General features: G+C 45.4%; 1 long non-coding RNA gene across 1 annotated transcript; it reads right to left on the reverse strand.

Moving 5' to 3' along the window:
• Nucleotides 1-18: 18 nt before the first annotated feature.
• Nucleotides 19-9,692, reverse strand: LOC140647557 (uncharacterized). Its single transcript, XR_012040832.1, has 3 exons — nt 9,583-9,692; nt 8,820-8,923; nt 19-99 (listed from the first exon to the last, which is right to left on the reverse strand). It is a non-coding gene; the product is annotated as an uncharacterized lncRNA (long non-coding RNA).
• Between the last annotated feature and the right edge of the window lie 5,903 nt (nt 9,693-15,595).

The following is a 15,595-nucleotide window of genomic DNA, read 5'->3' on the forward strand; positions in this document are numbered from 1 at the left end:
TTCTGAAGTGCTGTAGTACAGAGATTTCTGTTAGAAGACTCAAATGACGTCCTCTTTAGAAAGGGCTGGTTCCTTCCTTCTGGTCACGGACCTCTTGACCTGTGAAACCAAACAGGATACAGAATAAGGGATAGAAGGAGGAAGGAAAATGTTTTTTACTTTCACGGCTTTGGTAAAAATCTGAAATTTCCAAAAATATCAGGAAAATCCCTCTCCCAGGCTGCTTCTTTTTTTGGGTTCTCTTTTATTTGAATGTTTACATTTTCTCCCAGAATGGTGGTCAGGAGTTTTGGCACTTCAGGCTCAACTCACGCCATGTGGATCGCTATGTGGGGTGGTTTTCAGAGCTCAGCCCTCTGCCAGCCCTGTTGCTTCCCAAAGTCAGCAGTGAAATGAGAAGTACAGTCTCTCACTGAAGATGTTTCATATTTAGAATTGGCACTTGATAAAGATGTATCCTGCACTGCACTGCCACATGACATGTGGAGGGAGGCAGACCTGGTGTAGTGTCAGGGCAGGGGAACTAGAAAGCTATCAGAGGAGAGCAAGATGAAAGTGGAAGGGAAATGAAGTAAGTGGGTGATAAAATAATTCTGTTATATACGGAGAAAGCCAGAAGGATCAAAGGATCTCTTTTATTTGCGTTTTATCCTCATTTCTGTTCCTTGCAGTTTCCTTCCTCTGCTGTATATTATTATCACCTCTATTATAAAACTTTCTGGTTGCTTGCAATTATCCCCCCTTTAATCTCATGCTAGGCTCTTCCCCTTTGATCCAGTGCAGTACACGCCTTCTTGCCATATGACTGATTGTATGACTGCTGCATATATATGTAAAAACATTTTTTTTTGACCTAATTTCCCCATTGTGTCTCCAGTTTAAGTCTATAAAGTCTAGGCAAAGTTGGGTGTCCTTCACAAAATCCTCTCTGCTTACCTCAGTTAGGGTGGATTCAGCTCCCAATAAAAATGTTACAAACGAAAAACTCCTTCTAACATCTTCATTTTATTTTTGCACGTAAGTTAGTTATAATTTCATACAATAAAAGAACATGAGCTACAGAGAGGGACAGCTAATTATGCCCTTCATTGCAAGGCAAAGCTGAGTTCAATAAGAAGAAACAAACCTGTTACTGGAAGACCCTTGATTCTTTCTCTTCGTTTCAACTTATAAAAAAAAAAACAAACCAAAACCCACCCTCTCCTGCTGCTCCCTCCCTCCTATCAGCCTCTCCTGGGACCAGAGCTCGCCCTGTCCCTGCAAACTGGGCTTGATGCCAGGGCTGGCAGGGCTGAGATAAACTGAAGAACGCTGGGACCTAAGGGCCAGGAGAAGAGCCCTGAGATGACAGGGAACAGGGCAGAGTCAGTTGGAAAGTCAATAGGGAAGATGCTCCTTCTCCAAAGGACAAGCCGCTGCTTCCTTCTCTGGTGAGAAACAGGAGGCAAAGCAGAGCTGCCCAGCCCAGCCTGGCCCCATCCCTCTGTGGAGGGCAGCTCCCCACTCATGGGCAGCCACTCTCTCACAGGGCTAACACCAGGCAAGACCAGGTGAAGCCCTATTCTCTGTTTCCTCACTGGTTTTAGGTCTTTTTTTTTTTTCCAGCTGTGCTCTAGCCTTTTGAGTGTATGAAACACACTGACCCTGGTTGGCAAGGAAGTCTCATCTTCATTCTTCTTCTTCAAAGGGAACACTGAAGGAACAGTGTATGGATGGTCTGAAGTAGTCAACTGTATTTCTTAATGCTATAAGAAGTGTCAAAAAGTACCAAAACCCACATAATACTTAAGCAGTTTGTAGCATTAATATCGTTAACTAAACCTTTTGATTTGAAGAGGAACATGATGGAAATTTTCTTCCTTACCTTGTTCACACAGCCTGAATTCCTGTCAAACAGCTACAATAAGCACCCTGATAGCTCAGGAAAAAAAGAGCCACTGAAAGGAGCCATAGAAAGAAGCCAGGAGAGCACCCAAACTGTAATTCTCATCCTGGCCTACACAAATGTTCCACAAAGCAACATATCTTCCAGAAAAAGCAAGGTTTTATTCTCCATGGCTATAAAGAGCATCTGCTTTTCATGTCCTCTAGAGTATCAGTTCCCCCTCCAGATTCATTCCCCATCATTCCTTGACTTCCACATCCACAAACTTCTGTCCATCACCAATACTGTCCTGTCTTCACTGTCACTTTCCTTGTGAAGACGAGACCTACTTGAGATTTTAAAAGAGCAACAAGTTATTTCATTTTGTTTTCCTTCACATGAGTTTTGTACTAATAACCACTGAACAAAGGATCTGCAGAGATGGGAGTGACAAAATGTATTTAGGTTTTTTTGCTTTAAGCTCTTCCACATGCAGCATTGTCTCTCTGGAATTAAATGGGACCATGGTTGTTTCTTATGTTGCTCTGCATTCAAATAAATCCACTAGTAATAATGCAAGATGCAGCACCTCATTTTCTAGTATCCTTAGATCACAACATGACCTTGAACATCTTTCCACTGCCACCTTCACAGACTACACTGCAGAAACACAAAACATTTGCATATGTTATTGAGTTAAAAGAGAGATCTCAAGATCTTGCTGCCTCACATCCTTCACGTGCCCTACTCTCCTCGACACACTGGCATGGCTCTGATGATGCTGCACTGCTTTCTTTTTCTCTTTTTAAAATCTCGCATAATGGTGAGCTTATTGATGCCCCCCTGTGCTCTGCCCTGGTGATTAATTACTTTCCCCTCTCAGAAATACACTTTATCTATTGTTGGAGGTCCTAACATCAAGAGCAAAAAAATGGATCTTGCTATGCAGAACTGAAAAGCCCTGCACTAAAACACCTTTTGCAGCTGTGAGTATCAACACCTACTCATCACGTTGCCTTTTTCAACCTTCTCTTCAGTAAGGTACATTAGTCAGGCTCCTGAAATAAGCACCTTCAGGGCTTATTTTCCGTTCTTGTGGTCCTCCTTTGAACTCAAGCCAGCCTGTGCCTTCTCAAAACATTAACAACTGTGGTAATAAATATATCTGATAAGAGTTCACAGAACATTAACATCAGCAAGCCAACAAATGGCTACAAGTGTTGGAGAGCACTACATGCAGGGGATATGTAACAGACTGTGGAGGCCCTTTAAGACCTCCAAAGGGCAGCTGCCCTCCTGGGGAGTGTGGATAGGCACAGCTGACATGAATTGACTCACAGAGCTGGATGTCCAGCTCAGAGACTTCAAAGGCTTCCAGTTTGGGAGGGGACTAGATTGTTTGCCTTGGTGATTCAAGACTCTTATGATTGACTTGAAAAAAGAAAGAAAGTAATGGACTCTGTTGGTTTATTTTTGCTGAGTAGTGGTGTTCTGATTTCCTAGGCCTTAGGAGAGAAATAATGTTTCGTATGCATCGCTACTGAATGAATAGTGGTAGCAGTTATCTTAGTAGGCTGGTAAGTGGTATGACACATGGTCAGTCTGCTAGTTCACAACATGAACAAGAAGTTGTGGATGGGTTGCAGAGCTGGAGCTATCTGTAGAGCACTCATGAAATATGTGTGCAAATGTTCTCTTTGTCTGATGTGGTGATGTGTCTGACATTCACGGAGGGGAGATATGCTAGGGGTAACTTTTGATGTTGCTCCCATGAGATCTGGGCTCTGGGGTGCTCTGTTCAGCCTCTCCTGTGTTAGCAGTACAAAGCAGAAGGGCTCTCACAGGCTATTCCGGCAGCTCAGATTTCCTGGGGTGTCAGAACTTCATAGGCAGCCTCCTGCTGCCAGGAGCCCAGGGTTGCAGTGTGCGGGGAAATCCCTTAGTGGCCTGCTCTTCTAGGGTAAGCTGAACTCCAATTCCCTGAGTGTGGTGTCCCCATCATAAGGAGAGAGAAATGAACCACTAGATACTGAGGTCTGTCTCAGGTTTTGATGTTTTCTCTTCTGATCTTAAGGTGTGATCTTGAGTCTGTGCGGTGCATGTTTCATCAGGAATCAGGTTTCAGTAGCATATGTAAGGGCTTTTCTTTTTTCATAGCCTAAAGACTCAAGGTGGTGCTGAGTCTGTTCAGATGCTCTTTTCTCTCAGATGCCCACAGCCTGTATTTCATCTAGAAGGACTTCAGAACGTTTCAGATACAGTTCAACAAGAACATGGTGGATAGCCTTTGTGTATCTATCTTAACCACCCAGCAAACTACATGGCAAGCTCTGGTGGGAAGTAAATCACACACTGTGTCTAGTTAAATCTGCAAAGGGGATATAGACAAGCAGGGTATAATCATCCAAAGTGTAAGCTGGCCAGAGCATAGGGCTGTGACTCCTCCCTGTTACTCCAGGTTACTTCTGGGGAAGGGGAGAGTGTGCTGGCAACTGCAATCCCAAAATTCAGAAAGGAGACTCTGCAGCATGTATTGGTCACCTGCTGACTTCAAACACTGTGTCAGAGCACAGATACGAAGGCTATGGGGGAGAAAGATGCACATGGACTTCAGAGGAAACACTTGGTTACCATAGGTCTTCATCCAGACAGACGGGAAGAATTACTGAATTCTCATTGTAGGGGTCATAACTCTAGGTGTCGCTGGGAAATGCAGAGCAGCTGTCTTAAGGCATAGACAAAGACAGTAAAATTAGAAAAGCAGTACCTCTGACTGAGGTACTGTCAGCAGTGACGTTATCTGAACAGGAACTGATATTCCTAATGACTTGTGACAGAAGATGAAAATACAGTTTTTATATTATGAAAGCTGCAGTACTGAGGACTTCTGCTTCAGTTTCACAGTAGCACTTCCCTGCCATTTGGTCTATTTCAAATTAAACTGGCTTCTTGGAATTTCTGAATGGCATCCTTCAACCTCAGGCCTTCTTCTGAGACTTCAGTTTTATTCTGAGCTGATGCAGAACTTGTGGCTGTGCTGATTTCCTTCTTTCACAACAGAACTGTTCTTCTGCTTGTGCTGCAGATAACAAGAACTCAGTTACTGGAGGGGAAGATCAACATCAGAGGAGAATCAAGTTGGAAGTGACATTTCCATCTAGGAAAACTATGGTAGAGATTAATCCAGTTTATATTAGTCCTGTTCAGTAAACATTTGAACACTTTCTTTCCTGACCAAAACTTTGAAGATTCTGGCTGTCCTTAGTCTGTATTAACGTCTGTAAGTAAGAGGATGATTGTCAAAATATATTTTTACAGTTGCTGTAAAACTTGCACCAAAACACTTTTTATAGGAAAATGCAACTATGAAGAAGTTAATAATTTTTTTCCTAGAAAAATAAAGTATTTGATCAGTGAATCAATCATCTTAATTCAAATATGGCTTGCTGGAACACACTGGAAACAAACTGGATCAGTCTGGTAGTAACCTGTTTGTGCCTAAGCCCCACACGACATTTCTAGGAGATGTAATCTGAGATACTTAATGCTTTTTCCTCTGTGGGATGGTTCTTCTTGTCAAGATGTTTTTTTCCCTTAACGCACTCTATTCTCTGGCTGGAATGGAACATTACACTAGGATAACAGTGACTGTGTTGAATGGGATATAGATCCTGAGGCCTATAAAGCAGAGGCACTAAAACTACCTGTGAGTATACATCTCCATGTGAAACAAAGCCAAAATGAACTGTTTTGAATTGGAAAATGTCAAAATGAAACTTTCCACATGAGAACACTTCTAAATATTTCACTGGGGGGGGGGAGGTGTGTGTCGTATTTTTCAGTCTGTACCCTGAACTTGACACAAAAAAATAGTGTTGAAATATTAGAACTTAAGTGTCCTGATTTCTTACTTGTTCAGCAAAACACCTGCAACTTTCACTGAGGTAAGCTCAAGTCAAAGTTTCTATAAAGAAGCAACAAAGCTCTATCCCAGTGCTGGTTTGTGCAGCCAAGCAGTAGGGTGGAAGATGTCTTCTCTCCTGTAACATGCCCTGCTAGGAAGCATCCTTCCCTCTTACAGACCTGGGATTGCACATATGCTTTCTTTGAACACTGACAGAGTATGTAAAGGGGCAACCTACTGCAGTGTATTCGTGCTGGCCTTGTCTTACAGTGCATTCACAGGTGAGCAAGCCACGTGTGGTCCCCACTTACGCAACCTACTGTGCAGACTGAGGGCTTGTTGCTTGGGAGTTGGAACATGCGTGGGGTTAAAAGGGTGTTCTCCACTGAGAAAACAGGGTGCTGTGGCTAGCCCAAAGGGCTGGCAGGCTGTGTTCATCACCGTAGGGTCACTTCAAACCAGCACTGAGCAGACTGCAACAACTGCAGATCAAAACTCTTCCTTCATAAGAAACCTCCCAAGTGTGGAAAGGCTGTGTCTTGAACCACACAGGAAACGTGGCTTTCTTAAACCAGCTTGGTTCCAGCGCAGTGAAGGCCAGCATGCATGTAAACCATTTCTGAGGATATTATAATCATTCCCTGTCAGGTTACAGGCAGGCACAGAGTTCTGCCTTGTAAACTGAGCCAATTACTATTTCTGAGGACAGGCCACCAGACATTTTATGTCACCTAGTTTCTGCTTTAAAAAAAGACTTTTTATAAAATCTGACAAAGATATCTGGTAGCACCTTCTTTGATCTGTCCCTGTTAAAACACAATTCAGTGTGATGAATTAAATCTACATGGAAGGCGAAGTATGCTATTAGAGGGCAAGTGACAGTCCAGATTAATGGGCCTTTGGTTAGATTGTTGAGGTAATCACAATTAGTACTCTGAGAACACTTCTGTTCCATTATTTGTGCCATCTATATGAGCATAATTTGCATCTTTGTGCAATTCTGTTTGCTCTAGGGGGGTAAAACAGGAGGCATCCTTTTGTTGATCCTACTTTTTGAAAGGCCAGTGCTTGTTGGCCTGCTGTAAAGATAAACTTCTGAGCCCTTCTAGTGCATTTCATTATACCTCAATAGCTGGATCCTACTTTTGGCACAAGCTGAGGTAGGAAATTGAAGAATGGGCTTGTAGGGACAGCAGCCACAGGAAAAGAACAAACGAAAGATAAGATAGTCTGTGCTCATCATAGAGCTGTGCTTAGATGCAGTGGAGATGTTTTATCTTAACCTGGCAATGATTTCTGCTTCTTTGATCTACCAATGTACAGTTGAGGGAACTGTAACAAGAGAGGCTTCAAAACTGGAGGAATTTTAACGTATTTTCTAAAGTACCTTAAAGTTATCTGAGAGACATGATCAGACGGTCCCTGGCATGAGAGGGAAAAGGACTATAAAGTTGGGGACAGCTAATGAGGATCTTGTGTGGAGAAAAAGGGAGGGAGAGGAGGAACTTCCCAATGGATTTTTTTAAAAAAAAAAAAGGAGGGGGAGCCAGTGAAATGTTTGGCTTAGATGGCAACATATATGAGTGGGGTGGAGGCCAAGACTTTTTAAAGGTCTTCCTGATAAACTCTGTAAAGCACTGCCACAAAACACAGCACCGTGAAATAGACACACAAGTGCTTTGCTGAAAGTGTCTTAAAATGTTCTTCCTTCTTTTCCTTTCTTCACCGTTTCTGTACCTGTTCTGGTTTAATCCCAGCTGGCAACTAAGTCCCATGCAGCCGCTCGCTCAGTCGCCCTCAGTGGGATGGGGGAGACAATCAGAAGAGTAAAAGTGAGAAAACTCATGGGTTGAGACAAAGACAGTTTCATAGGTAAAGCAAAAGCTGCACACGCAAGCAAAGCAAAACAAGGAATTCATTCACTCCTTCCCATGGGCAGGCAGGTGTTCAGCCATCTCCAGGAAAGCAGGGCTCCATCATGCGTAATGGTTACTTGGGAAGACAAACGCCATCACTCCCAATGTCCCCCCATTCCTTCTTCTTCCCCAGCTTTATATGCTGAGCATGATGTCATATGGTATGGAATAGCCCTTTGGTCAGTTGGGGTCAGCTGTCCCAGCTGTGTCCCCTCCCATCTTCTTGTGCACCCCCAGCCTACTCGCTGGTGGGGAGGGGTGAGAAGCAGAAAAGGCCTTGACTCTGTGTAAGCACTGCTCAGCAGTAACAAAAACATCAGTGTGTTATCAACACTGTTTCCAGCACAAATCCAAAACATAGCCCCATACTAGCTGCTATGAAGAAAATTAACTCTATCCCAGCCAAAACCAGCACAGTACTCCTTTAGCCACCTTCTATACCTGTCAGCTACCCTGCTGTGCACTGTAGTTCATCCCTCTACTATCTTCACATCTTCTCTTCCTGCCACTTATACGTCGTAAGAGCCCACAGAAACAGTTTGAAAGTTCAGCCCAAAAGCCTTTTAAAAGTGTGACAGGAGAGGTTAGTAGTGTCTAAAATGTGTGCTGCTCTAAGGGGCTGGTGGCTTGAGCATGTAATGTAAAGGAGTGCTATTTCTGTGAAGGACAGAAGGTATCAACTCAGGCCTGAAAAGCAAGAAGCAAGCAAATAAAAAAGATACATGAAGGACAAGTTCTATCACTTTGTTTCTTTCAGTTCAGTGCCTAATACACGAGTTTCACCACACAAAACACAAGCTGTGCCAAGTACCCCAGGAACTGAGAAAAAGGAGAAACAGGGATGTTTTCTTTTAGAAGTGGTTTTCATGTGAAATTCCGAAGATGAAGTGCATTTTTAGCTACTTATTAGCTTTAAAAATATGCTATACAAAAATCCACTTGAATTTTCTGTAAGATTTCATTTAAGTTCACATGCAGATTTTTCTACTGTTCTCATATTTGATTACTGGAATTGTTTGGGGAAATGTAACCATTTTTCTGTATTTCATAGTTCTGAGGAAAGACTGTAATAAAAAGGGAAATACACATTTATGTGGCTGTAGATATGTGTAGGTCAGAGGCTTTTGACACTTACAACACCAAGCACAGAAAGCCTTCCACTTAAGAGTGATGCAAAAGCAGTGACAGCTCATTTCAGAAGCACTGCAGATTTCTTGGGGTCAAGCCAGGATGCCCCTCCTGTAAGATAAAGAGTAGGATCAACAAACATTTCAAAAGAGGCTTGTCCTCCTCCATACTGATAAGGAAAACCTAGAACCTTTGAAAGCCAATTTACAAAAGCACAATGGCTGAAGTTGTTCAAGGACACCACTCTCACTGAAATGGTGCACAGCTATGGCTGCTTCAAGGGAGCTGGGAGCACACACTGGCATCGCTTTTGGTGAAAAACTGATTTCTCAAAAGTCACTCAGCTCTTCTCTTTGTGCCCTCACAGTAAGTCTGTACTGCTAATTACTGTATTTATTGGTACCTGGTACCACTGGAAATTGGATACCTAAATCCCAGAGGCACCTTTGGAAATATCAAACTCATAAAACAAAGGAGTATATGAATTCAGGGCATTATCTGCGCAAGTCTGGATTAGCACATCCTGATTCCACACACTTCCAGCTTTGTGCTGGAAATAGCACTCCTTCTATGTTGTATGCATGCATATAACCTTTTCCTTAACATCTGTGTCTTTCCCAAGTTAAAAAAGACCTCTTAAGTATGTAGCAGGTGAGCTTGTTACTTGATTTTAAAGGCTTATCAACTGCATAGCCCACCTGCTCTTCTACAGCTGTTTTGGGGTATAAGACTACTGTTCTGATAAAGCTTCAAGTCAGCAAGACACTTACTCCAGCGAAAGTCTCTGTGACTTAAACTCCCCAGGTATTCAGACAGCCTAACAGGAGGAGAGTGGAGCAAAACCTCAGGGATTTTAAAGCACAGCTGCTTTAAAAGTGAGGACTTGCATTCGCTGTCTTGTTTTTAAGGAAGGCAGTTTTAAGGTGCACGTGGGTCCCCTTGTTCTGTTTCCAAGCTTAACTGGACTTCACCGTTTTCAGATGTGGCAACCTGTGAATCAGACAAATTAAAAGTGTTTGGAATTAACTGCACAGACAGCCTTCTTGCCTGAACAAACCTCATCCAACCCTAAATGTGGTCTTAACCCTGTGAAACCATCAGTAATTGCTTTCAGTATTAACTGACGTGATAGCTCAGGGTGAAGTACTGCCTGGCTTTTCCCTGATTCTCTACTCAGGCTACTTGGTAAAAGGGCAGTACTAGGCGAGGCCTCTACTTTCCTCTGGTCTTTTTCCCATTCCCTATTTCTGCTCTTATTATCACAAAGCCATATTCTCCAACACTGAAAGAACACACTCATTCCTACAAAATGACTGTGGTAAGTGGAAACTTTGCAAGTAACATAAATAGGTGACCACGGACATTATTTAGGGAGAACCCAGAGTGTTTGGGATTTGGAGAGGGAGGGGGAGGGAAGCTGGAATTTATTTTGTTGTTTTACAACTGTTCTATCTGTAAGTTTAGTGGTTGAATAGCTGAAGCAGCATGCTGAAGGAGACGGGTTTCTGACATCTCCCTTCTCCTTCAAATTGATGTCAGTCTCACAGACAAACGCTGGCAGGCTTAGCAGTAATGTCTGAGGCATGAACACACCCAGCTGACACAACACTTGCTGCCAGAGGTTACAGACTTCTAGTAGGAGAAGAAAATACAATTTTTATCCAGCTGCTTTCTCCCTTTACCTTGTAGTTCATATTTCACATCCTAGAGGAAATGCACATTTTTCTGACGAAGGTTACCCAGATATATCTGGTGCGGCTGAAATGTGATACAAATCTGCATTTTGTTACTTAAAATCACTATCCAATCAATAAAGAAACCAGGCAAGCAGACCCACGCACCCTACATGTTCCACCGGCTTGAGATCCTCCTCAGAGATTCTGCGTAGGACCAGGACCGTTACACAGGAGAGGTGTAGGACAGCTAAGTACTTAACGAACTGAGATTTGTGGCAGTGCTGCATACCAGTTACCTGATTTTCAAAATCTGAAACATCAATGTTGTGAATTTATGGCCCTGAAACTTAATAAAAAGACTTGTGTTGTATCCCAAGATCTCCTATTGCTTGCCCTGGCTGCTTCACCCCACCGTTTGCTCCTCAGCCTTCCACTTGAAATTGGGGAATTGCCTCCTTTATATATCATTTCAGTGACATCTGTATTAGCAACCTGAACAGGTTCAGTGCCTGTCCTCTGACTCTAAGAGCCAGTGGCACTGCCCAGCTTGCATCCATGCGGCAGCATTCTCCTCCTCTCCTAAAACAAGTCCCCACGTTGCCTACTGGGAATGGTTTCTGGCTTGTGCCTGGGCATTGCCTGAGGAATACTGGCTGCATGGACCAAAGCCATCCCAAGAGGCATACTATCAGCATGAACAGTCACTTACCAGTCACCACTTGTGCCCTGTTTAGCTCATTATTTTTGTATCATAGTTATTTCAAAAAAAGGGGAAGTCTTCTTCAAATTTTCTTATTAAAGAGAACGAAGTTATGAAATACGATTTCTTCGAGTACAGACTTACAGGCAAATGTGCAACAGTAAAGCAGAGTATGGAGTGCTGTGGGGACACAATGAACAAGTCCTTCCAAAAACATGCAACAGCACAATCTGCATTTTAGGAGTTTTTAGACCATGATTTTAGGAACAACTAAAAAAACCCCAAAGTAACCACGCCTGGCAGCCTAACTCTTATTTACTGGGAACTGTAAAATAAACTCTGGAGGCAATGTTGTGTTCTTAAAGAGTCACTGTCAAATTACAAACAATAGAAAACACACTTGCATTTCAAATCTATTTGTCTCCTGGTGTTGTATGTCACACAAACTGCAAAACAGATGCTATTAGCAATTTTTTTTTTCTTTTGCCTGGTGTGCTGGCAGTCTTCAGGGCTATTTTGGGGGATCTTCCGTACAGCAACAGGAAGGAGAAAACATTTTTGAAAGTGTGATTGTAAAACCACAAAATACTGGCTTGGGAACTTGGCCACTCGTCCCTGAAGCTGCCCTTATTTCAAACCAAAAGTAACCCAACAAACACGCACTAAACTCTCTAGATTCCCCACCCTTACCAGTCACCATTTCCTCAGCTACAGGCAACCCTAAAACAGTCTTTAAAAAAACTGCTGGATGGGCTGCGCTACTCTAATAAATAAAGCTAAATAAATAAAAAAGCACTACTAAATAAAGAGGTTATTCCCTTCTCTACATCCAGAATCCTTAAACCTATTTCCTCATCTCTTTTTTCCGTAAGAAAAACAGAACAAAGGAAACTTCTGCCCTTCTAACTTCTGGCTTCGCCAGCGCCTGCTCCCCAGTCTGCTGAAGCATATTGATGTCTGGTGGGGCAAGACATCCTCTCGCAGGGCCCAGCTGCCCTGTTCTCTCTCTGCCCTCCAGCAAGAGTCTCCCCCGGCAAATCAATAATGTATCCTGGAGCCTGCCTTTCCCTGGGGAGCGCAGGCTGCCTCCCTCCACCTGTGCAGCCAGCTGAGGCCGCCCAGCTCACAGGCTGCTTTCAGCGGGAGGAAAAGAATACAGCAGCCCCTGTCCGGCTCGGAGCAGGAGAAGGGCTACACTGTGCTGGGCTGCCCCAGCAGCAGGCAGGACTCGGGAGGCCCCTACCAGCTCATCGCCGCTCCTCGGGCACCAGGATACTGCTCGCAGTCTGCAGCAGCCTCCCAGGTGTCACAGGCAGGCTGAAATGGAGAAACAGCTGTCCTGACCAGATCTAAATGGGAAGAGAGGTATTTTTGGATAAACAGAATATCTCAAAGGAAATTAGTATTTTAGTCAAATGCTGGGTTAAGAGCTATACCCTTTGCTTAGCCCCCTGCACAATTGTGCGAGGATGCAGTCTTTAATTACATGTGATGTTCTAGGGTGGGATTTTTTCCTGTGGGATTCTGGCATCATTTGGTGAGCAGAACAGCCAGTGACCACTTGGTGAGCGCCTGGTCAATAATTTGATCTCTCCTCTGTTCTGTCTGTGCTTGTGTGTACTTATACACCAAATGTTGCCCCAACACTGCTCTGCACAGAGAATTATTCATCGATGTTGCTCAGGGGCTCAGATGGCAGAGTAACTCACCAACATTAATGTGTATGTTGTTACACGCCTTTTAGAGGTGCAGGGCAAGTTTTCACACCATCATTACTACTCAAGTGATGAGGGACTCAGGGTGTAGTTATAGGAAAGTTCCCTCCCACAGCAAAAGCTGTTAAAGAAGTTTCCCCTCTCTCAGCCCTCATCTCCAGCTGCCCAGTCCCACTCTCACAGCACAGTTCACTGCCTCCATAGCAGCGCTGAGGCAATTTTATGAGATTGGCCTGTAAATCATCTGCACTGCAGGCCCACAAATGGTTGCATTAGTGCGTTTGGGGAGCTGGTAGCTGCCGCGCAGAGGCAGGGAACAGTGTACGGGCAGATGCGACATGGAGAAACAGAACCTAGCTTTGATATCACAGGAAATGCTCATTTAACTAAACCTTAAGGCTGGTAAAGAATATGAACAACGGACACAAGTACTTTGGATTCTCAGTCTGAGACACCTACAACTTTTGTTTCGCTTACTTTTTCAGAGTATTTAGCATTTTTTTTTGCACTCTCTTTATAGGGACTAGAAGTCTGGTGATCTCAGCTGTAGCTGTGACAGTGCAGGCTGGACATCCAAGCACTGGGGCACATACCTGCAGTGGCGAGCGTGCTGGAGTTTAAGCTGCTGCCCAGTGTTGTGTAGCAGCTCTGTCACGCAGGCAAAGACAGGCTGCAGTTCTGCTAAGTGGCGTTTAACTACCTTGCTCCTGAGACCATCCTGTCTCCCTCAGACCTCCCTCATGTTGCTCACTGTCGTTGTTTCAGCAAAACTGAAACAGGAGGCAGCCAAATAACATCCCCCTTCAGTGCCCTTCAGCTACGACTCATCCCCAGAGCACCATCCACCTCATGCACTGAGGAAGAGAGGCATCCTGTGGAAAAAACCACACGATTATGCCACTGAAACCTGCAATGTGATGAATATATGCAGAAGGAGGATAAATTAAGAATGAGTCCTGCAGCATAATTTTGCAGGTTGTATTAAAAGCAAAGAGAGGACACTCATCCCATCATCTGAATTCATGTATGTTACTGCATGATCATTAGCAGGCTTGATGAACAGTCACTCCACAACATGCCCTTCTGCCATTTGAGCTGGAGGATTAACCTCTATCAGTGGCAAATTGCCATCTTTTACTCAGATGAGCGGTGCAGGGACTTGATGGTTTCTCACTGTTATTTGTTGACAGCAGAGGAATAGTAAGTCATGGGTTCAACCCCATGTTTCCAGCCCAGCTGGTCTATCAGCAGGGGAGATCCCATTCCCTTCAACTCTGCAGTAGCAACCAGCCCCTCCACCATTCTGCTTCCTTGCCCTGGTTTTGGGCAGGATTAGCAGAGGGCAGCACAAGGGATGAGGACAGACCGAGCGAGGCGGAGGTGGAGGGCTGCACGGCAGCATTCCGGCAGCAGCCGGCCCTGGAATCACCTCGGCTGCGTGGTCAGTCGGCACCCTGAGGGGCAATGGGCCCTCCTCCACGTTTGCGAGGGGAATGGTGGCTGATGAAAAGTTGCCTTGCTGCCTTTGCTCTTCCCAGGCAAACCTCAGATTCCTCCCCTTCAGCTCACTGTGTTTCTTTCTCTTTGCCTTCCTCTGGAACCCTGTTTTACCCTCTGGCTTCACTGTCTGCCTCCCCATCCCGCAGGCTGCACACCCCATACTCCGGTCCTTCCAGCCGCTGAAGATTTGCAGCACCATTTGCCTACACCAGATCCCGCCCGACCTCTCTTTCCCGACCACCACAGCCGCCCCTTCCAGCCCCCCGCTATTCCACCGCCTCCTCCAGCCCCGTCAGCCCCCGCCCGCCTTCCCGCCCCGCCAGCGTCCCCTCAGCGCTGCCTCCCTTCAGCGCCTCGTCTCCCCCCTCAAGTACAATTCCTCCCCTTTCAGCCAGGCAAAACTCCCCACCTGCTCGGCCCGCTGCCGCTTTCCTAGGTTGTTAAAAATAAAGAAATAGAACAAGTGGTGCGCTGACTAAATTTGGACGATTATTTTTTTTTTTCCAAAAAACAGCACTGCGTGGCTCAAAGGAAACCCCATGACGCTGCGTTTTGGGCTGACTTCTCTCGGGTTTCTCTGAGCCTCTCAGCGGGACGGGACGGGGGGGCGGCGGGCGCGGCGGGGCCGGGGACGGCGGGAAGCCACCGCGCCCGCCGCCCCCCCGGGCCCGCTGAGGGGGATCGCGTTTCCATGGCGGCAGCGGCCGTTAAGTTGGCGCGGCGCCCTCCTTCCCGCTGCTGGGCGGGAGAGGGCGGGAACGGCCGCGGGCGGGGCCGGCCCTGTCATCGCCCCGGAGGCCTCTCCGAGGAGCCGGGAGGGAAAACGTAAGGGAAACGGAGAGGCGATACGGGCAAATCTTTTGTTTTTCGCCCCAGAGGATCCTCTGTTACCCCACACGCAAGCTCTGGGGATGGCCTGTGAAGAGGGGTGCAGCCCTGAGGGCTACCTCAGTGCCTCTGTTTCCAAGCCATCAGTTTTCCCTATCCCTGGGTAGGCTAGCAATGACAGCTTGCTTTTTCCAAGACGAGGCTGGTTTTCCTCAGGAGATTTCCATGTCCCTGTGGAAAACAACGGTGGCTTCCCGGGACCCACTGCAGGGTCAGGCACCAGAACTGGAAAGTATCGGCCAACACACAAGCACATGCCTTGTCAGGGAGAGGGCCCCAGACCCATGCCTTAGCCACTTTTGGG

The sequence above is a fragment of the Ciconia boyciana genome, chromosome 2 (assembly GCF_034638445.1).
Source record: "Ciconia boyciana chromosome 2, ASM3463844v1, whole genome shotgun sequence".
NCBI classification, from domain to species: domain Eukaryota; kingdom Metazoa; phylum Chordata; class Aves; order Ciconiiformes; family Ciconiidae; genus Ciconia; species Ciconia boyciana.